The sequence below is a fragment of the Agelaius tricolor genome, unplaced genomic scaffold (genome assembly GCF_023055355.1).
Source record: "Agelaius tricolor isolate 1412-34295 unplaced genomic scaffold, bAgeTri1.0.p SCAF_84, whole genome shotgun sequence".
In the NCBI taxonomy this organism is placed as follows: Eukaryota; Metazoa; Chordata; class Aves; order Passeriformes; family Icteridae; genus Agelaius; species Agelaius tricolor.
Window position 1 is genome coordinate 741,618 of NW_027269344.1, and position 8,339 is coordinate 749,956.

The window sequence follows — 8,339 nt, forward strand, 5'->3', positions numbered from 1 at the left end:
ACTGACCAGAATCCCATGTTTGAATGGAATTTATGCATCATGTATGAAGTGTATGAATATGCAACAGGCTATTGTTTTTAAGGGTTAATCCTTTGTTAACAGGTGTCCTTTTTAGGGCTTGTGCTGCCCAGAAAAAGGTACCCGGACTCCATAACACTTTGTATTTGTTGTCTCATATTGTCCTAATTCAAATTGTCCAAATTTTTATTACTCTAATAGTATTACTATTATGATAATTATTTTATTACTATTAAACTTTTAAAATTTTAAAAACAAGTGATTGGCGTTTTTCACAATTTGGTAGCAGAGGATGGTTACCAACACCTCGCTGCCGGTGCTTCAGGAGAGTCAGAGTGGGGAAGGTGCCCCCTGCCCTCTTCGGCAGCCTCGCTCTGTTTGCCCTGGGGTGACCGACAGACGCAGGTTATGGTGGACAAAAGGAGACAATAAAACAAAGACAAGGGAAAAAGGCTCCCTACAACCATGGCAATTGGCCCCCTAAGAGTAGTAATGTGCACGAAGAACATGGGAAGGAAAAGGGATTGGTAAGTATTTCTCAGGGGGGATGAATGTGAGTGAATGAGAGGCGGGCTGGTTGTGCCAGACCTGCCAAGTGAGTGCTGGAGTCTCCCATGCTGCGTTTCTGACTTTCCGCGGTAAGTGGCTGTCGCAGACATCTTTCATAAAAAATCCTTTCTTAGGATTTTTCCTTGTGAGAAGCTGCAGTTTCAGTAACCAAAGTAAACAATGTTTATCTGCTGCTGTGGAATGCAACAGGTGGACCCGTGATTGGTCTCCTGTGGGTGTTTGGATTTCTTGACCACTCATGGCAGAGCTGGCTCTTGCTCTCTGTCTGAGACACAGATCTTTGTTATTCGTTCTTTTCTATTCTTAGCTTAGCTAGCTTCTCAAGAAACCTTTTCCTTTCTATTGCTTTTTAGTATAGTCTAATGTAACATATATCATAAAATAATAAATCAAGCCTTCTGATCATGGAGTCAACATTCTCGTCTCTTCTTCATCCTGAAAACCCTTGTGACTACAGTCACAAGTGGCCAGTAAAGAGACAAAGTGAATGTTAAAAGGAGTGAGAGAATCCCCCGGGGTAACTGGGACTGGGTCTCAGAGAGGGGCTGGACCCCTCGGAGGAAGGGAGCAGAGGAGTTTCCTAGCCCAATCCACTAGCAAATGGGACAAAAGGGGCTCCTAAAAACCTGCTGGGCTGAGGGATTAATATTCCAAGAGCATTCAGGGTAAAGCAAAATTCTGCTGGATTGAGGATATGCTCAAGAGCATTTGGGATTGGACAACACAGGTGGATTGAGAAATAAAAAAATGCCCAAGTGTTGGGGAAGATGAAACAGGAAAGCCTTATAAATATGATTGTCTGGCAAAAGATTTTGACAATATAGAAACTATAAGCAAGATTGAAATCAAAGCAAGCTTTGAGATACCTCAGTTACTGAACAACTGGAAAACAGTGGTGTGGCTGGCTGAAGGTAATCCCCTTTTGATGGAACAATTCCCACTGCTTGCAGACAGATCCAAGGGTCAGAGCAGATCCTGCCAGCTTGGCAGAAGGGGTCCAAAGAGGAGTTTTTACGGTTTAAAATGTAACACAGTGTGGTAATGTAATGATTCTTATAGGCTGTAGGTAAATGCTATAGGACGTGCATCTTGTACTAGATTGGCTAGTGAGAATCAGAATATTCAACACAGAAGATTTATTGAATTGTAATGGGAACCTCACTCTCTTACACTTTTACCCTCTTACTCTCTCACCCTCTCATCCTCTCTACCCCTCTCTTCTCTCGGGCCTGCTCCAGCTGTGCCTGGCAGCTCCAAGCAGGGCCCTGCACCCGGGCCCTTTGCAATAAACCGCAAGTTCCAGGGCCTGGCTGCAGAGATCTCTCGTCTCCGTCCGTCCCGACCGTCCTACCCCCCGACGCTCCTACACCCAAGAGCATCTGGGATTGGCCAACACAGCTGGGTTGAGGAAAATCCAATAGCACCAGGACTGGCCAGAAATACCTAAACTTGTAATAGGCGATGTGAAAGTAAAAGGTACCTTATTGTTGTCTTGTTTGTGTGTGAGAGTGAGTCACACACAAAATCAGCCTCAGCTTCCCGGGCAGGTGGGAAGGGGGGGCTGTGGAAAGAGGTGTGTGTGACCTGCAAATAAGCCATTGTTCTCCTGGGCATGTGGGGGCTGCGACAGAGCATGTGTGTGACTGCAAACGGGCCATTGTCCCCCCGGGCCTGTGAGGGGGCCGTAGCTGAAGAGTGTGAGTGACACAAATCAGCCTCACAGGTGAACGGGCACCGGAGGCAGCAGAGTCAGGGCCCTCCCAGGAGGCCGGGAGATACTGAGACCCAGAGGCCAACGCCAAGGGGAGGGGGCCACAGGGAGCCGCGATTCTCTGTCAACAGGGATCCACTTTGTGTCCTGAGCGTGTGAAAGAATGTGTGGAAGTGAATGAGAAATAGAAGCGAGTGAATGTAGACAAATGAAAGTATATGTAATGTAGATTGTGCATTTTAAGCTTCACTATATCTCCTTGTAGAAAGGTGGATTGCACTGAAAGTAGTGTGAGAAAAAGGTTTTTTATTTTTAAGTGTGTAGTTGAAAGAAAAGTGGTATTTAGGTTGTTAGTGAAAGTGAAAAACAGAGGCAGATGATGAATAGATAAGATCTTGAAAAATGAGACAGAAAACCAGAAAGTTGGATTACAGGGGGAAAAAAAGAAAAAAAAATAGCCCTTTGGGAGTTATGTTAGGTAACAGAGATACAACTCCTTGCAAAAGGAGAAAGTACAGGGTATGTAGTAGTTGATGGGAACAACATGCAAACTATGGAAAAAGGGAAATTAACCTTAAACTAGTAAGCTCAAACTCGTGAATTATATACTTTAAAAAGAGCACTAGAATATTTAACACAAAATAAAGGAACCATATATACTGATTGAAGGTATGCCTTTAGCGTAGTACATACCTTTAAAAATTTGGAAAGGAAAAAGATTACTTAATTCAAGAGGAAAAGGTTTAGTACATGAGGAACTTATTTCAGAGGTTTTAGAGGCATTAAAATTACCTAATAGACATAGCTATAGTACATATTAAGGAACCCCAAAAGGGAAAGACCCCAGAAATAAGAGGAAATAATTTGGCAGATGACGAAGCCAAGGATACAGCAGAAAGTGGAGCTGAGTGAGTTATGTTAATATTAACTCCAAACAAGGAAAAACTGGAAATTCCAAAGTTTAGGGAAGCCGAGAAAAAAGAATGAAACAAGACAGGAAGTGAACAAGATAAATCAGGGAAATGGAAACTTCTTGATGGAAGACAATTACTTAATAAAATGTGCTTACTAGGAAAATATTAGAAGACATGCATCAGAAAACCCACTGGGGTACTCAAGCTTTGTGTGATCATTTTTTAAGGAACTATGGGTGCACTGGGATTTTTGGAGTAGCAAAGCAAGAAACTGAAAGATGCTTAATTTGCCAAAGGATAAATAAAAAGGTGATCAGAAAAACAACATTAGGAGGTCGTGAGTTAGCTCGTCGACCATTTCAAAGTATCTAAGCAGAAGTTTAGATTTGTTAGGCTCTGGATTTATTTGTAAAAAAACCCATTTAATCTAGAAGAAAGAGAATATGCCATAGGTTAGACAGGAGATTTTAGGAGAATAAAAATCTTTAAAGCATGAGAAACACCCGAGACAAAACAGGAAGAGAACAAGGGGAAATGAAAGGGAGGGGAACAAGAGGAAAAGTCAGAAAGAGAGTGGGATCCTTTGCAGCTCTTGCCCCCTCCGTTCGCGGCCGAGGCGCCTGTCCCGGGTCCCGGCTCGCTGCCCGCCTCAGCTCCGCCTGCCCCGGTTTCCATCCCAGGTGCGGGCTCACTGCCCAGGGCAGCTCCACCTGCCCCGGCGCTGGCGGTGAATTTGTGTGCCCTGCTCCCACTGCCCGGCCCGCGGCCGCTCTGCCGGCCATGCTGGGGAAGATGGGGGTTGCTCTGTCCTGCCGCGTGGGCCGAGGTCACCGCGCCGACCGCACCGAGGCCGGGTCCCAGCCATCCCATCCCCGGCTGCCCTGCCCGTGCCAGCTGCGCTGGGCACCGCCGCTGCTGCTGCCGGGGTCTCCCACCTGCCTTTTCTCTGCCGGGAGCTGCCGGATCAGCCGCCATAAGCCATGTGGGGGCTGCCCACGCTCCGGCTCGGTCTCCACGGGAAGATCCCCCTCTGCCGATTCCGGCAGCAGACCCTGCCCACACTCCCACCGAGCCTCGGCGGGATATCCTCCCCTGACCCCGGCCTGCTCTGAGTTACATCCCCTTGGTAACCACAGCTCCAGCTGTTCAGGGAAACTCTCTCTCTACAGGAAGCACCTTATCTAAACACTAGGAGCTCAGTTAAAAGGCAGCCCTCTCCAAATTCTTTCTCAAAACACAGGAGAAAGGCTATAGAAGGTAAAAAAGTGAAAGAGTTAGATGAAGGGATTGCTCTATTTCCATTAAGAGAGGTTCCCATGGCAGGGATGCGCTGCCCTGCCCCGCGGGAGCCACCAGCGCCCCTGCCGGCCGTGCCCGGAACTGCACCCAACGGGAAAGCGCCGCAGCCGAAAGGCCGGGACTGGCTCCGGGCTCTGTTTGTTGGCACTGCCGGAGCTGTGGTTGTTTGTTTGCTTTATTATGCACACTAGTAAAGAACTGGTATTCCTATTCCCATAGCTTTGCCTGAGAGACCCTTGATTTCACTATTGTAAAAATTAAGAGGGAGGGGGTTTGCATTCTCCATTCCTAGAGAGGCTTTTTCTGCCTTCCCAAGCAGACACCTGTCTTGTAAAGCAAGACAAACACCCACAGGCACTGAGGGGGGCTGCAGGAGGGGCAGAAGAAGGCCCTGCAGCACTTGGGCACAAAGGCCCAGCAGGTGAATGCAAGAAGGAAGCAGAAAAAGGCCAAGCTGAAGGCAAAGGCCAGGGCAGAGCTCCTACAGCCCCTGAGGGATCAACCCCAGGGCCCAAGGGGGCCCCAGCACCCAGGGCACGGGCTCGGCCACAAGCACCCGGCAGAGGCATTGCCCTCCTCGGCAGGGGACAGCCCACCCAAACAGCCCCTGGCAAGGAATCAGGGCTCCAGCTGCAGGGCACAAGGACACTGCAAGCACAGACAGCAGCACCCTCAGGACCAGCAAGTCCACCCCTTGATGGACATGGATTGGCAGGGCTGTCACAGCTCCCATCACACCAGGGACCCTCCACACTGGAGCCCTTGAGAACATTCAGGTGGGTCTGCATTGAGAGGAGGCATTTTCAGATGGACACAGGGGCCTCTCAATCCACTCTGAATCTTAGACCTAAGGGAGGGAAAAAAGGCCAAAATGTCTTTGATTATTCATGGCATAAGTGGGAAAGCTGTATGGTTTTATTCAACCACTATTAGTAGATCTGGGAGATGGATTTGAAATGCATGAAGTTTTATTTGCTCCTAATTGCTATCATGATTTACTGGGAAGGGATTTGATCGCTAAATTTGGAACACAAATTAATATTATAAAAGGTGATACAGAGGCCAGTTCTGTTGTACCTCTGTGTCAAATGTCTGGCCAGGCCTATGCTGAAGTGAACCCTGAAGTGTGGGCAGCCCCAGGGAAATAGGGAAAATTAGATATGGAGCCTCTCCAAAGTACTCTGAAGCAACCAGGACAAGTGGTGTCTAAAAGCAACAGCCTATTCCAGGGGAGGGAAGGAAGGGGAATCAGACAAAGCGCAGGTCACCGCCCCATGCTCAGCTCAACCCAAGGAGCTCTGGGTGCTTGTAAGAGCCTGGCACTGAAATGCCCTGAGCAGGAAGGCTTCAATATCTTCTGCTGACGCCATGGCACCTAACAGGGCGGCAAAAGCAATTCTGACTGCTTCAGCAAGCACTGGATCAGAGATCAAGGTATATTCTCCCCCAGGAAGCTGGGCTGGCACAGAGCCTGCCCTGGGACTTTGCTGTTGCCAACACCCAGCCAGGACATCGGCTCCTGCCTAAGGAGTGCACAGCAGCACCACTGGTGGCCAAGGGGCCCATGCCAAGTGTCCCTGAGGCCAGAAACAGCCGCCAGCACAGCTGAACACGGGGGGACCCCTCAGCCTGGCCTCAGGGGCTCTGAAGCCCCGGAGATTTGCACTTCCCGCCTGCAGCAGGACCATGGCAGCCGCCCCTGAGCCTGCCCTGAAGGCAACGCAGCAGCAGCCAGGGCTCCACAGCGGGCCAAGCCCCTGGGCCTGCCCACAGATCCTCTGCTCAAACCCTCGGAAATCCTGGCCACCCTCCTCTGGCACCTCCAGCCACTGCGGCCAAGCCTTGCTGCCACTGCTGCAGCTTCAGCGCTGGCTGGGCCTGCACTGCCACAGCTGCTGGGGAGCACCACGGCACAATTCCACTCTGGGGCTCACTCACACCCACACTCTGGGCTGCCTAGAATAAGATTACACCATGAGAATGTTTTTTCTAAATAATCCTACTTTCATATTGTCAGTTAGGTTTGGGGGTGAGAATCAGTTTTTATTCTCGGCAGAAGAAGTAGAAAATATCTTTATTGCTTTGGATTCTTTTTCAGTGTGTGTTTGCCTGGCTGGTGGAGATGGCAAAATTTTGGTCCACGTTTTCTGGTGTTTACCTCCAGGCTGCGTTTAGAAGAGCTTTAAAGGTGACCCTTTAACTCACAAACCGTTAATAGAACACTCTTCAAAAAAACCCCCAAACATTAAAAATACCCCAAACCCTGGCTTTTGGGGTGGGGCGCATGAGAGTCATGCTCTGGAAGAGAAGCTTCATTCCAGGCAGCCTGCAGAGGAGCTTTAGAAATGCAAATGAACACTGCTGGGCAAAGCCTGGACAATGTACCTGGGTCTCTTGCCTGGGGCAGGAATTGGGCTCATTCCCTCTGCCCCTCAGCCCAAGCTCTGCCTGCTTGCCCTGATGGAATTTGCACAGCTCAAGGCAGAGCCCAGGGTGAGGATATCTGACCCTGCAACAGAAACGGGTGAAGCTGCAAAGGGAAACAGCAAATGAAGAATGTTGGGAAAACTTCACTATAAATAAATGGGGGGGAATCATCCCTCTGCCCACTCCAACATGTGCTGTCGCTGTCAGTGTTATATAGGGTGTATTAGAGCACTGAAATGTTCTTGCTACCACAAGTTCAGGGAAATCAGTTGGGAATCCAAGTATTTGATGATTTAAGTAGAGAAAAGCATCAATTGATGCAGTCCTTGCTGGAGAGCACGGCCAAAAATGGAGAAAAGATGAACGGCCAGCAGAACAAATCCTATAACACCACGGACCAGCCCCTGGGAACCCAAACCAATTCATGTCAGGAGCCACAGAACCTATTTCTCATTTCAATGGCATCATTAGATTACAAGCTGCCCTGGGAATAACCAACCAGACAGCTCCAGCTCCTGACCTTCCTGCTGACCAATCCACTGAAATGAGGAACATTTCAGTGGATTGGTCAGCCGTCCGCGACTGACGGCACCGTCGCCCAATCGCAGCCAGGGGCGGGCTCTGCACACGGCACAGCCTCGCCCCGCGCTCTCAGGGCCCCCCGGGCTGCGTGAGGGCAGAGCCGGAGATGAGGAACAGCCCTGGAACGGGCCCGGGCCCGAGGGGATTGAGCTGAAAACACAAACAAACTTCTCCGCACCTCCCGCCACGGCTTTCCCGAAGCACTGCGGCTTCTGTGGCTCCGGTCAGCGAGAAGCCCCGGAGCCTCACTACTGCTACCTCTAATTAGGAGCATCAAGGAATGGCTTTGATTTCCCCCAAAAAGGGAAAATTGCCCCAACCCTGTGGATGAGTGGGCGAGGGGAGAGATTTCTGACAGAAAACTCCAAAAACTCAGAGCAGGATAATGAGAAGTGAGTGAAGACCCTTAAATCCAGCCTTCCCCCACGCCTCCCTCCTTCCAGCTGCACCTCCTACCCCGGCAGTGCCGGAGACAGGGAATGGGGCCGTGCTCACTTCATGCCCCGGGGCTTCTCCCTCTGCTCGGGGACAGGAGTCGTTCCCCTGCTGCACCCTGGGCTCTCTCCCACCGGAGACTTCTCCAGGAACTTCTCCAAGCTGAGTCCATCCTATGGGGCACAGCCCCCCTCCAAGTGCTGCAGCGTGGGTCACTGTGCCCCGGGGTCAGTCCTGCCAGGACAGGCTGCTCCAGCGGGGCCCCTCTGGCCACGGGGTCACAGCCTCCTCTCAGGCATCCCCGTGCTCCAGCGTGGCTGCTCCGGGACCTGCAGGGGGATCTCTGCATCCCCATGGATCTGCAGGGGGATCTCTGCATCCCC

General features: G+C 50.3%; 1 protein-coding gene across 2 annotated transcripts in view; it reads left to right on the plus strand.

The window, feature by feature from the left end:
- The window catches only part of LOC139585535 (zinc finger protein 502-like), a 76,693-nt gene that overhangs the window by 47,655 nt on the left and 20,699 nt on the right, over positions 1-8,339 (plus strand). The gene's annotated exons all lie outside the window — the stretch shown is intronic.